The sequence below is a fragment of the Equus przewalskii genome, unplaced genomic scaffold (assembly GCF_037783145.1).
Source record: "Equus przewalskii isolate Varuska unplaced genomic scaffold, EquPr2 ChrUn-13, whole genome shotgun sequence".
Lineage (NCBI taxonomy): Eukaryota > Metazoa > Chordata > Mammalia > Perissodactyla > Equidae > Equus > Equus przewalskii.
The window spans coordinates 147015-161678 of record NW_027228750.1 but is presented as its reverse complement, the minus strand read 5'-3'; the positions used below and the strand labels follow the sequence as shown (position 1 = coordinate 161678).

The 14664-nt window shown below is 40.7% G+C and overlaps 1 long non-coding RNA gene across 1 annotated transcript in view; it reads right to left on the bottom strand.

The window, feature by feature from the left end:
• Positions 1-4209: 4209 nt before the first annotated feature.
• The window catches only part of LOC103543933 (uncharacterized), a 107871-nt gene continuing 97416 nt past the window's right edge, over positions 4210-14664 (bottom strand). The window contains exon 4 of the long non-coding RNA XR_011536845.1: positions 4210-4300. This is a non-coding gene — a long non-coding RNA (uncharacterized lncRNA). The remainder of the gene's footprint in view (positions 4301-14664) is intronic.

The window sequence follows — 14664 nt, the reverse complement described above, 5'->3', positions numbered from 1 at the left end:
GGTTGAAAATATTTGTAACTCACTTATGTGAGAAAGGACTTATACCCAGACTATACAGGAGCTCTTAAAACCAAATCATAAAAAGACAAACCAATTTTAAATTGGGTGGAAGATTTGTATAGTAATTCTGGAAATAGGCAATGTAAGCTATCCATCTTTCATCTACTTTTGTGAAATTGCTTTGATAATTCAAGATCATTTGTGTTTCCATATAAATTTCAGAATCAGCTTGTCAGTGTCCCAACAAACCTGCTGGAATTTGGATTGGGATTGTAATAGATCTGTTGATCTGTTTGGGGAGAATTGACGTCTAAAGCATCTTGAGTTTTCCAATCCACAACAAGTTTCTCTCTCCATTAATTTAGTTCTTTAATTTCTCAAATTATTGTTATGTAGTTTTCCGTGTACCTTTCTTACATATATCTCATATGATAAGATAATGCAATAAGAGAATTGGTCAAAAGACTTGAGAAAATACCTCACAAAAGAAGATATGTAAATGGCCAAAAAGCACATGAAAAGTGCTCAACTCTGTCATCCTGGAAATAAATTCATACTGCAATGGTTACCATTCCCCATCCATTAGCATGACTGAAATTAAAGAGACTAGAAATACCACGTGTGGTGAGGGTGTAAAGCAACCAGAAATCTCTTGCACTTGTGGGAATGAAAAATGGGACAACCACTTTGAACAGCTGCACCACAGTTAAACATGCACCAGTCATGTGAAAAGCTGTTCCACTGCCAGGTGTTTACATAATATGTCCACAAAACAATCCGCACAAGAATATGCACAATAGCTTTATTCATAATGGCCAAAACCTGGAAACTACACAGATGTCCATTAATAGACGAATGTATAAATAGACACAACACTGCCATACAAAGGAATACCCATTTGCAATAAAAAGGCATGAACTCTTGACGCCTGGAGTAATGTGGATGGATTTTAAAATCATTATGCTGCATGAAGAAATGCAAACATGAAAGAGTACATGTATGGTTCCATTGTTAAAAACGCAAACCCATCTGTAATGACCCTGGTTGCCTGGGGATGGGGGTTGAGGGAGTGATGGACTGCAAAGGGGTGCAAGGAAGGTCATGAGCTAATGGAAATGTGCTGTGTCGTGATGGTAGCAGTAGTTTCATTAGTGTATAGTCTGTCAGATGCATTTAATTGTATACTTTAAAGTGGTGCAGTCTATTGTACCTAAATTATACCCCTGCAGCATTCATATAATAATCAATTGTATTTCTCCATTCTAGCAATGAGTTATTGAGAAAATGAAATTCAGTAAAACAATATGAAGATTACCATCCACAATCATTAAATGCCTTAGAACACATATAATAAAGACCCCTGAAAACTATTACTGAGAGAAATTAAAGAAGATCTAAATAATTCGACAAAAATCTATGAAATTCGTAGACTGGAAGCTTCAATATTGTTAGAATGACAGATCAACATTATCCCAATTAGTATTGCAGCAGGCATTTTTTGGGTAGAGTTTCAAGCTAACTCTAAAATGTATATGGAAGTGAAAGTACCTAGAATAGCGAAGACAACCTTGAAGAAGAATTAAGTTGGCGCACACACTCTACTACATTTCAAAATTCACTTTAAAGCTATAATAATTACAACATTATAACATTGGTGCAAGTAAACACAACACAAGCAAATTAATGTGAAAGAGTCGAGAGTAAAATATTTACCCACATACACACACAATTATTTGATGTTTTTTTAATAAAGTCACCAATACATTTCACTGGGGAAATAAAAGACTTTTCCATAAAAAGTGTTAGAAAAAATGAATATTTATTTAAACATAAGTTAATATGAAAAACCACTTCCCACCATACATTGAAGTTAATTGGAGATGTGAAAGTTAAACCTATAAAGCCTTTGAAAAAAATGGGAATATTTTCATGAACAATGAAGAGGCAAGGATTTCTTAGACACAATACCCAGGAACCCACTATAGATGAAAAATGGATCAAAGTGGATTTCATAAAGTATCGATTCTTTAGCTTATCATACATGACTGTTTAAAAAGTGAAAAAGCAATTCATAGGCTAGAAATAATTACTTGCAATACTTATATCCGACGAGGAACAGTAAATCCAAAGTATGCAAAGAACTTATAAAGTCAGAAGGAAACTTACAAACAACCTCATTTATTAATGAGCAGATTAGAAAAGCCACTTGACATAATAAGAGAGTCACTTGGTCAGTAAGCTTTGGAAAACCAAGATGGCAAACCACTACACAGCCTGCAGGATGGCTAAAATTAAAAAGACTGAGAATACTAAGTGTTGGGGACTATACTAGAGAGACTGGAAGTGTCCTGTATTTGGGGGGAAATGTAAAAGGATACAACTCCTTTGCGAGAGTCTCTGTCAGTTTCCACCCTTTCCCCAGGCAATTCTGTTCTTAGGTGTATGTACCCAGGAGACTGGGTATCTCCACAAGTGAATATCCCCATCAAAAATTATGTATGAATATTCACAGTTGCTTCATGCATAATAACCAAAAATGAATCTGTCCATCATCAGAAAAATGGATAATGAAATTTTGTGATAACCATAAATGAGAATATTTCTTGGCATGGAAAAACCAAATTACTGAGATAGTAATATGTCAAGATTGAACCTCAAAACCAGATATTGAGGGAAAGAACACAGAACGAAAGAGAGTATACTGCATCATTGCGTTTATATGAAGTGCAAAAATAAGCAAAATTAATCTCTGGTGAGAGAATTCAGAATATGTTTATCTGTGGGGGATGGGTGTTGACTGGCAGGAAGTGCGATAGAACTTTGGGGGGTGGTGGGAAATGTTCCGTTTCTTGGTCTGGGTGGTGATTACACAAGGCCTGTGTATGCTAAATTCATGGAGCTGTCCTCTTAGGTTTTGTGCATTTTCTTCTAGGTAAATTATACCTCAATAAAAAAAGTTAGCAATAAAAAAAGAGAGATGATGACAAAGAGTAAAAAGAGTGACAAATGACAGAAAATTGATAATAAATATTCAACATAAAAATAATATGAATCCCTTGAGAAGAAACCCAAAGCAATGAAACAGAACAAACACTGAAAAGTATAGTTTAACCAAAAAAGATAATGAAATTTAAAAGCTCTAATAATATTAAAATGACACACTGTTACCTTAGGAAAATCACCCTAGAACAACAAACGCTGAGACTATTCCAGCAAAAGTACTGTCACTCAGTTTGACATCATGGTACGAGGCTGACTTCGAAGGCCAAACAGAAATGGTTTCTAGTGCTCAATCCTCTGCTCACTCGATGTGTGATCTTGGGAAACTGTGTAGTCTTTCTGGGTTTTCTCAGAAGAGGATAAAACCTGACTAATAGCATAACCAGAAGGACCTGCAATGGAATATACAACTATGTTATACAGCTATATACTGGGGGGCTTTGGGGAGAAGAAGAATAAAAAACCTGACTAACAGGATACTTCATAGGATTAAATATGAACACCCGAACAATAATAGGCCCTAAGGACATACGTGACGTTGAGTCCTCCTTTACTCACTGTAAATCTATAGCCAGAAAACTATTGGCAGACAGCAGATTAGTTGTTCTTAAAAAAACATTTTTTCCACCATTTCTGGAAAAAAGTCGTGGATGTAGTAAAAAGAATTGGAGAGGCACAAGAGCCTCTTGAACAACCATCCCCAAACCCTGAAGCAGGACTCGTTTCCATCAGAGACCAGAGAGGAAAGTCGTGCCTAAGCCCAACCCCTGCAGTCTTCCCTGTCTGCAGTGGACTGAGGGTGTCCACTCTAGCTCTAGAACAAGCTGGGCTCCCAAGGGTTTCTCAGAAAAACACTCAATCAGTGGTTCCACCCTAAAGATATTGAACAATTTTTGAAACCAGGAGAGGTCAAGGAGAAGCTGAAGCACGTAACCAGAACTCTCTCCTGAATCAAAGCCAAGATGTCAATAAATACCATTTCCAAGATCTCTGTTCTTTTTTTTATTTTTAATTTTTGGGTAAGATTAGCCCTGAGCTAACTACTGCCAATCCTCCACTTTTTCCTGAAGAAGACTGGCCTTGAGCTAACATCCATGCCCATCTTCCTCCACTTTATACGTGGGATGCCTACCACAGCATGGCTTTTGCCAAGCAGTGCCATGTCTGCACCCGGGATCTGAAGCAGCGAACCCGGGGCCACCGAGAAATGGAACATGTGAACTTAACCGCTACACCACCGGGCCGGCCCCATAGATCTCTGTTCTACTACATGGATGCTCCATCGGAGTGGTGGGCAGGCCTGTGAATATCAATCAAGAAGGATATAAATATATATCAATTTATAGGAATCAAAATTCAAAAATGTCCCCCTACCCTAACCCAGGAAAGTTCTAATTCAAAGCAGTGTGTTGAAAAAAACAGAGGTGTAAATCTTTGTGAGCTTTGATTAGGTAATGATTGCTGAGATATGACAGCAAAAGCAAAAACAATCAATGAATAAGTAGATTGATTGGACTTCACCAAAATTAAAATTTTCTGTGCTTCAAAGGATGCTAACAAGGAAGTGAAAATACAACCCACAGAATCAGAGATGACAGCTACAAAACATGTATCCAATAAGAGTGTAGTACCCAGAATATTTAACAAACTTTTACAATGCAACAGTAAATAGAGCTGATGTAGACATAGCAATTCCACTCCTAGGTATACATCCAAGAGAATTGAAAACATATGGTCACAAACAAACTTGCACATGAACATTCATAGCAGCATTATGCATAGTAGCCCAAAGTAGAAACAACCCAAATATCCATGAACTGATGAATGAACAATATGTAGCATAGCCATAAATGAAATATTATTAAAGCATGAAAATAATAAAAGTACTGATACATGCCAAACCATGGATTAACCTTGAAAACAGTATGCTAAGAAGCCAGACACAAAGACCACATGCTGGATGGTTCCTTTTAGAAGAAATGTCCAGATTCAGCAAGTCCATAGAGAGAGAAGGTTGCCAAGGGCTGGGAGAATATGAGAATAGGGAGTAACTGCCAATAGGTATGGCGTTTCATTTTGGAGGTAATGAAAACATTCAGAAATTAGGTAGTGGTGATAGTTTCACCACCTTGCAAATAGACTGAAAGTCACTGACTTGTACACAAAATGCTGAATTTTACTGTTTATGAATTGTGCCATGATGATAACAATAAGGCAGCAATATGACTTTGCACAGTCCCATGCCCTGTATTTTCATGAAACAGTGTGTCCCAAATTAATAGCCGGTGGCCAGAATATGATGCTGTTAGCCTTTTGTGAAAAATATATTGGATGAAAAAATTAGATTCAGGAAAATTTTGGTAGAAATGAGGTATAGGCGAAGAAAGTACCTCCCAGGGAAGACATGACACAAGAATGAACTGGAAAATGTGGGAAGAAGATTTTGGGGGAGAGGGGGACTACCAGACCCCTGGCTTCAGCCCTTACAACAAGGAGACCTTGGGCCAGTTACAGACCCTCTCTGTGCCTTGGTTTCTTCATCTGCAAACCAGGGAAATGTCATGCTTTCCTCGCAAGTCAATGGTGAAGGTTAGAATTAATAATGTATCTGAAATAATCATCCCCAAACTGTGAGGAAGGTCGATGACAGCAGTGGGCCCTCCACCTGTTTCGCACCTGAGTAACTTCAGCAAATACATTCCATGCCCCACCTCCGCCCATTGAATCAGAATCACTACAAGTGAGAACTGTGAACTTGATTTGTAGTAACCCTCCCAGATGATTCTTATAATGATTCCCTCCCTTGGTGGGAAACGCTGAGCTGTGTAACTTTTACCCAAAAGACAAAAGTGGGACAGAGCAGAACCACAAGGACATTTTCAATCCATTCTCTAAGGCAGACGAGGAACTGTTGGAGGAGCGTAGAATTGAAAGGCACCTGGACCATCTGACCCCGTTTTAACGTCATCCAGTTTACAGCAGAGACACAAGCCCTTGGGGATGTACTCCTGAGGAACCTGACAGTCCACCTTGAAATAGTGAAAGCCCTCATTTCAAATCCCTGCTTGCTTTGAACGGAAGTTAAATTTACCCTCTTTTGCTCATTGAAGGAACCAGTCTTCCACAAGCCTCTTACCTTACAAAATTTAATCACATCAGGATTAATGCAAATTTCAACAGAGAAGTTTCAGTGAGAAAGTCTTATAAATATTCTAGCCACTAAACAAGAAACCACAACATTAGCAAATTCAGGACAGTTCAGCCCAATAGATCACAGGCACTGAGACATGACTCCTGACCTGAGTTACAGGGAGGTCATCCTTCCTGTCATGCCGACTCTAATGAGATGGGAAAGCAGCTACCCATTCTCAGATATGGGTCGCTTTTGCCTCCAGACTGTGTCTGACGTCCTGACACCATAAGCATTTCAGGGAGACTCTGGAAGATCCCAGCCGTCACTTCTGCTATTGGACGTGCATGGAGCTGGGTTACTAGAACAAGGGAGTGCTCTAGAAGTAAAGCCAGTCACAGAGAAAGAGAAAGAGCACAGTAAATTGACAAACGCAGGACAAAGACAAATAAGTTTCTACTACTGTTCCAAAACGCAAAGCAATCACTTATTTGCTCATATAAATAAGAACTGTTTTTCGTATTTTTTTCTATTTTTAATTTGGCCAAGTAAATTACTCAATGCCCCTCTTCTTCAAGTTTTTTACTTTTTGCTTATGGACAATAATATTACCTGAAATGATTATAATGAAAATAAAGTGCCATTCTATGTGTACAGAGCTTCTTAGAAAAATTCCCTGCACAATGTTACTCAATGCACTATGACTGTTATTATGATTACTATAATTAGCACTGCAAAACGCTCCTCCCTGTGACCTCAAGTATGTCATGTAACTTTTGCGAGCCTTCAGTTTCGTCACTTTTAAAGTGAAGGAATTTGACAATTTTTTCTTTCTCCAAGCGAAGGTTGGGTCCCATAAACACTAGAAAATAGGTTTCTTTAAAGCCTTTGACAGATCTCACTCATCAATATCATTCCACAGCATAGTTGGAGGATGGCATGGGATGGGGAGCAGATAAGCTTCCACAAGTGGTTGATCCAGGCCTCCATCCTTCACTTTGACATGAATGCTGGGCCACACATGGTCACACCAGTTGCAGCCTTAACTCAGGCAAGTCCAGCAGCTAACCTGAAGAGGCCGATGCGACAACGAGTCTGCCAAGTCTCAGGCTCACAAGACCCAGTTGAGACCAGATGCAGAGAAAGTGAAGAGAGGGTTCAGGGCATCGTTTTTCCTGCCTTGCTCTCCTTCTCTTTGAAACCTCAGCATCATTGTCACTGAACCCCATTGCACATGTACACTGTGGATCATCAACCATCCCTGACCCTTGACCTTGAACTGACCGTGTTCTCTTAGTGGAATACAACTACAGGTCAGTGGCATGAGGACAACTTAAAGTGATCTATCTAGCGATGTTCCATAAAAACTGCCCTGGATCTGTGTCTGTGCAATATGTAGATGAATTGAAGGAACATAGAAAAGTATCTTCATGTTTACAAATCTTTCCAAAAGAAATGAGCACGACATGTATTCCGGGATGTATACCTAAACTATTTTAATCATTTTGACAGCTCAGAAAGAGCTCTTGTGGGACTAGAATGAAATCCATGAGTAAGAAATATGACGTATGTTGTTTAGCGACATTAAAGGCATCCTCTTCAAACATGGTGAACAACATTTTGATGAACAACATCCAAAAAGCAACCAAGAAATGGAGGAGGAGTTTGGGAGGTAGGGATGTTAAACTTGACTTGCTGCCCCAGTGATGGAAAAGAAGCCAACGTGACACAAGGATACAGCAAACAGAATATTTAGAGTTTCAGGACAGAGCACATTTTTTTAAATGAGTTCATTCTTTTATATGGTACTCTGCTGTTGTCCTACATTTTTTAATGGATATAGAAAAAACGGTAGAAGAACATCATCATGATAGTCTAAAAATTTGACCTCTTTCCCTTGTGGAAAAACCTTAAGCTCTGCTTTAATTTAAGGAGAAGGTTGCATGACTTCATGACAGCCCTCAAGAAAATAAAACTTGTTGGGAAACTATTTCTGCCTTGATGTTTTTCTAAACATACAAGAACGAACACTGAGAAACTGTTATGCTTAGATATGTCTTGGAAAGAGATAGGTTGGTACTATCAGCACAAGGGTAGACACCTCTTCAGAGTGGCTGCTGAGGGGTGGTCCCCATCAGTGGTGACCTTCAGAAGAGACCAGGTGGCCTTGTGTATCAGCATGGCCTAGGCAACTGGAAGGCAGGGGCTCGTAAGATTCCATGACAGCCCCCACCTTCCAATTCTGCTATTGAAACTCCAGATGGTTACCTGGCACTCTGGTTCCTCCCTCCGTCACTCATGTTGGAGTGTGAGCTACAGGCAGTGCCTTTGGCTCTGAGCTCTGGCTTCTTGAATCTTGTTTTGGGGGTTACAGACTTGCTAGTGTTGTGGGGTGTTGATCACGTTGTTCCCAACAGTAAGTTAAGAATTCCTGGATCCTCACACCTCAGTCCTCATTAAACCTATTCGCTTTCACTTGTTTTTAACCCATTCTGTCTCTGGGTCTCTTCTCCCCAGTCCCTGCCCTACCTCTTCTGCCCCACGTCACCATGGCAGTTTCTCTTGGCCCTGTGTGTGATCCAGGGGTCAAAATGACCCTCCTGGAAATCAACCAGGAGCTTCAGTCCCAGATGTAACAAAGGAAACAGGACTTTCGAGACCTCAAAGAGAAGTTCCTTGTCTCTGAGTCCACAGCCTACATGCTGGCCAACCAGCTTCAGAAATACAGTAAGTCCTGCAGGTCACCAGAGTGATGAGTGACCACTGTGTTCCCCCTAAGAAACTAAAAACTCTCCAGACCTTTTCTTCTGTTCCCCTAGGCAAAATAAACTTCATTCTGACCACAATCCAGGAAAGGTACAAGTGGGTATTTTACCCTCAGTTTTTTGAGCATGGACAAACCGAGGCCCAAAGAGTTGAGGGATTTTTCCAGATTGGCAGTGAGGTATAGGTGGGATTAGCATTAAAATCCCAGTGACTGATTCCTGGTGCAGGCACAGAACTGCCTGTTTCTCTGTGTAACAGGCTAACCTGTTTCTGCCAGCATCCTCTCTGTACGGAATCAGATCAGCATCACTCTTGGCCTAAGTGTCCGGGACTAATGAGCTCCATCAGTTCAGGCTTCACTGAGGTCCCACTGGCAAAGCTCTGTGCTCCTTACACTGGGGAGATGGGGTGATGGTACACACTGGGGGAAGCAGGTGATGTTCCTGCTTTACAGGAGCCTGAAGATGAGTGTGCTCCTCACTGACACTGTGGTATCCATGAGTGATGCCATCAATACAGGGACAACCCTGCTGAGCGGGAAGCAATGCTTCCTGAGCACAGGTTTTTCTTTCTGAGTCCAAGGAAGCCACTTTGCTTCTTGCAGTGAGGTAGAGGGTGTTTCTGGGGAAATGAGAGAATCCGTACCCCCTCTTCTGTGTCTCTTTGAGCTGGTGAACCTTTGGTGATACAGGACTGCCAGCAGGTCTGGGTGACCTTGAGGGTCTGGGCTGTGAGACATGGCCAAAGTGAGAATGACGGTAAGTGGGGGTGGCCACCAGCCCCAATAAAAACTCAAGCCATTGTCTGGGGCAGGCCCTTCCCTCCCACAGTTAGCCTCGCAATTGGAAGCTCAATCACCGTTCAGTAAGACGAGTCTGTGGTGACGAAAGAGATCGTGAGAACAGGGGCTCGTGCAAAACAGAGTGATTAGAAGGAATCTTGACAACTCTGAGTCTGAATGGGTGTTATTTTCTAATAAACCATCGTGGGAGTGGTTAATTTAAAATGACTGATGCAGAGAAAAGCAAACATTGAAACCTGCTGTTTAAGAAAGTGAAGAGATGAAGTTTTGAGAAGGACTAAGTTTTTCTTACAGCTTTTTTTTATAGGCGTAACATAACTGTAGGAAACAAATTTTGAAGATGATGAAGAAGAAAGATGTCACCCAAGATCTTGTGGCGAGGTAACACAGTGCATTGGTGAAGACTGAGCCAATCTTCCTGGACTCAGATCCAAGCTGTGGTTTTTGCTGAGCCTCACAGTTTCCTCCTCCATTAGTATGGCGCTGTCATAGTGCCTACTTCTTTGAGTGGTTGCAATGAATTACATGAATTATTTCTGTAAAGTTACTAAAACAGTTCTTTACACACAGGAAACACTATTTATTAGTTCTTTCTTGTACTGCTTTGAATAGAAAACAACTTCTTTTACAGCCTGTGCCTATTTCCTTCAGGGATTGATGGTCATGACTTGTATTTTTCAGATTTGCATTCATATACATTTATATTTCATCGTGAAGGTACTTGTCCTTGAAATTCTGAGCTCAGAGGACCCAACCATCAGTAGGCCCAGGGGCCTTCCCCAGCACACAGGGATCGCTACTTCATGCTGCTGCTTAGTGTTTTACTCAAGAGGCTGCAAGTCTTGGTAAAGTGGCCCAGGACTTGAGGTCAGTCTCAGGACATGTGAATTCTGACCTTGCCAAACACCAGCTAATCTTGTCTGGTCACCTTCTCTGCCAGGGAGCTTCTTTGTGCTCAACTCTGAAATGAGGAGTGACCAAATGCCGTGTATTTGGGAGGCTGAGCAATAGGATGTGGAAATCTCAGTGGAAGCCTGGTGCTGGGGTTGTATCTCCCTCTGAGAGAAGAAGATGGAGCCTGCCTCCTCCCTTGCAGGCAGTGACCACAGCAGCATGGCCAGTTTCCACTGAGGCCGGCCTCTCTGTCTTTCCTCAGAGTGTGGAGCATGCAAAGACATCATTGAATCGGTGCTGGGGGAGAAGCTGCAGTTCCAGGAGGGGAAACCGACAGAGAAGTCAACGTTAGTGGAGAAGCTCAAGTGAGGGGGGCTCTGTGCTGGGCGTCTGGTGGGAAGTTGTAGGAATGTCTGAAGGGGGCAAGGAACAACTCTGGGCCAGGAGAATGGCCCAAATTTTCATGGCAGCCACATGCGTAGGAATTTGCATAACACGATTAGAGAACAATAACTGGTAAATTATGGACTCCAATTACTCAAAGTTTCCTTGACTCTTTTTTTTAAAATAAAATGTATTGAGGTGAAATTCACATAACCTAAAGTTGACTAAATTCGAGTGAAACATTCAGTGGCATTTAGGACATTCAGGATGTTGTGCAATCACTGCCCCATTTACCTTTAATCACAATCACTTCCTGACTGACTACAGTTTGTCAGACTTTCTCTGAAAAAAAGCTGTCTTTCTAAAGTTTTTGAGAAACCTCCACACTGTTTTCCACAGTGGCTGCACCAATTTCCATTCCCAACAACAGTCTAGGAGGGTTTCTTTTTCTCCACCTCTATACGGAATCTAAAAAACAAACCAAGCAAAACAAACAGACTCATAGACACAGGAAAAAAACTGGTGATTAGCAGAGGGAGGAGGGGTTGGGGTGGGTGAAATGGGTGAAGGGGATTAACAGGTACAACCTTCCAGTTATAAAATAAGTAAGTCATGGGGTTGGAATGTAGAGCATAGGGACAGTAGTCCACAATATTGGAACAACTTTGCATGGTGACAGATGGTAGCTAGACTTATCGTGGTGATCATTTCATCATGTATATAAAGACCAAATCACTATGATGTACACCTGAAGCTAAGACGATATTGTATGTCACTTATACTCCCCCAAATGTTTCTTAAATGCTGTTTTCTTGGCACTGACCATCTCGTGTTCTTTCCAATTAGCACCAGCTCTGCCTGTCTACATTTCTGTGCCTGGATTTGTGTCCATTCAAAACCTCAGGCACTATGTGTATTTTTCCATGGAGTGGACATGGCCATTCAGTAAGGAAGTGAATGGACATCTTTATGAAGCAGCTTTAGGGAGACATTTGGTTTGCTGAAAGAGGAAAACGAAAAAGGAATATCAAGGGATCCTACAGGAGCACTCTCGGATACACAGGAACCCTTTGTTTTACCTTCTTGTTTCTCTTTGCCACAGGCAGTGTTACCACCTACAAACACAGGTTCTTTAACTGCCACACAAGAGGAGCCAAATGGAAACTGGGACACCAGGCTTATGGCAAGGAGAGGGCTTCTATTTTGGGTAACATAAGCCAGGAGACGAGAGTGAGCCCTCACATTTGTCTCATTTCATCTCATGTCCCTGAAAGAGGGGTGGTGAGCGCTTTTAAAAGTTTGTGAGAAATGTGATTGCTTGTAGATGGCAGAGGAAGTCGGTGGCCTTACTGGTCGGAGCTTTCCCACCAGCCTGCATTCGGCCTTGGGATGCTGTTTACAGGGAGGAGGAGGAGATGATAAGGCACCCAGGTGTGGGACCTTGGCCACTTTTCTCCATGGCAGATAGTGTATTCTGGAGTCAGAAAGTAAGCAGGGAAAGAGTGCTTTGGTTTTAACCTCACATATGTTGGGTTTAATGCAGGGGAACTGAGATCAGGGCTGGCATCAATTCTCCCCTATTGTATGTTTATTTCTCAATCTTGAGGGATTTGGGGGTGATGACTGATCTATCTACTTCCTGCTAAATCAGGGCATAGGTTGTCCCATCTCATTGAACCAATCGTTTAATAAGGTGGCGATGCAGGTGGGCTCCTAAAGTTAGGCCTGTATTATGTAAGTAAGTAACCAGGTATTTAATAAGAAGCATTTCCAGAGAAACAGAAAGAAAAGAAAGAATGTTAACGGTTGGAGCAAATTATTAATTAGTTCATGAGCCCAGGTGGAAATCAATTAAGATTCTTGGAAGTCATAATCAAAGCATTTTCTTGTTTTGAGTAAGATTAGCCCTGAGCTATCATCCACCGCCAATCCTCCTCTTTTTGCTGAGGAAGACTGTCCCTGAGCTACCATCTCTGCCCATCTTCCTCTACTTTATATGTGGGACACCTGCCACAGCATGGCCTGACAAGTGGTACAAAGGTGCACACCCAGGATCTGAACCAGCGAACCCCAGGCCACTGAAGTGTAACGTGTGAACTTAACCACTGTGCCATCTGGCTGGCCCCACAGTCAAACCATTTTTTGTGGCTTGAAATGTCTCTGATGGTGTCCTCGGGCACTCAGGTACCTTTCTGAGTGGCTCACACAGCAGCAGGCATGAATCTCTCCTAAGTTTACATGAACTCCTCCAGGTTCACTTTTAAAGGCTTCAGGAAAACGGCAGGTTTAGTTTTCAATGATTGCAAATGGAAATGATGGAAAACATTATTTTGGAGATTTGTTATTTCAGATATTTGAGGAGAGTAGATGAATTCAGGATCCAGTCCAGATTACAGATGCAAAACAACAATTTCAAAGATAATTAATGGAGCCAGAATCTAATATTCATGAATGTGTATTTTAGTCTGTATTGAAACATAATTTTTCTCTCTAAAATTACCCTCCATTTTACCAAGCATAGCCAAATGAAGAATAACTGGACTGTAAAATAAGTTTAGTTTTAATAAATTTGGCCCAATTATTTACATAAGTACAGCAAGAATAGCAATTGATCCTATCGGCTCTTTTAAATCTGTTTGGCTGGAAGTTCTTATAAGGAATCTCAGATTGAATTTTAAAGGCTTCTCAAGGCTAAGAAAGCCAGACCAAGCACTTGTCATCAGATTCCATGTGCCAATACCTACAGATTTGGGTGAATTCCTCTCTTCACAGGTCCCCAAAATATTGAGGTTCCTTGTACCTGCCAGTGGGAGTGACATTCTTTACTTGACCTTCCCAGGTTTCTGGGAACCCATAAGCAAGGGACCAGGCCAATATTTCCAAGTGTCTTTATTCCGTAAACTCAATCTTTGTTTCTCAAAAGCTGGTCATATCTGAGCCCCTATGTTTTCTCAAATATGAGGTTCCAGTCAAAGCCTTGCAATTATAACCAGTGTTTCTAATTGTGTCCTGTTATAAGAAGAACAGGTTCTTATTGAAATTATGCAAATAACTATAAAGCCATGAAAAGAAGAACACTTAGTCATCAGGAGTTTTTAAATTCTGGAGGGATCAGATAGGGAGAAAAAGACAAACATTTTAGTTTTGCTTGCAAATGTATAATCTCATCAAATTGCTATAAGTTTTAATTAGCATAAGACAAAAGACGAAAAGATGTCCTTGAAACTGAGAAAACAAAATGCAAACCATATTTAAAAATTAGCAAGATTTTAAACAAAAAGTCATAAAATTATAATTATCCCTATCAGTTTACTTAGTTTTAGGTAACCAATTCTTGATTTTCGGATGGCAGTTTCATGAGGCCATCAGTTATCCCATTAGAGTTCTGCAATGTTTTACCCAGTTTAGTTTTATTATCTGAAACTTTCCCAGAAACCTGTATTCTAGAGTAAGCCCCAGAATCCTTTCCGTGAATTTCTTTAAAGATGAAAGATATTTGTAAAAACACCAGAGTAAAATAAAAACTGTCTGTAAATAATAAAAGACTTAATAATGGCAATTGACAAAGAAACTTGGCTATTTTTGGTGACACATAACATTCCGAGACAACAACCAGAATTATGGCTGACAATCAGGACAGGTCAGAATTATAGTAACTTTACACAATTTTTAAAACATTTATATCAAT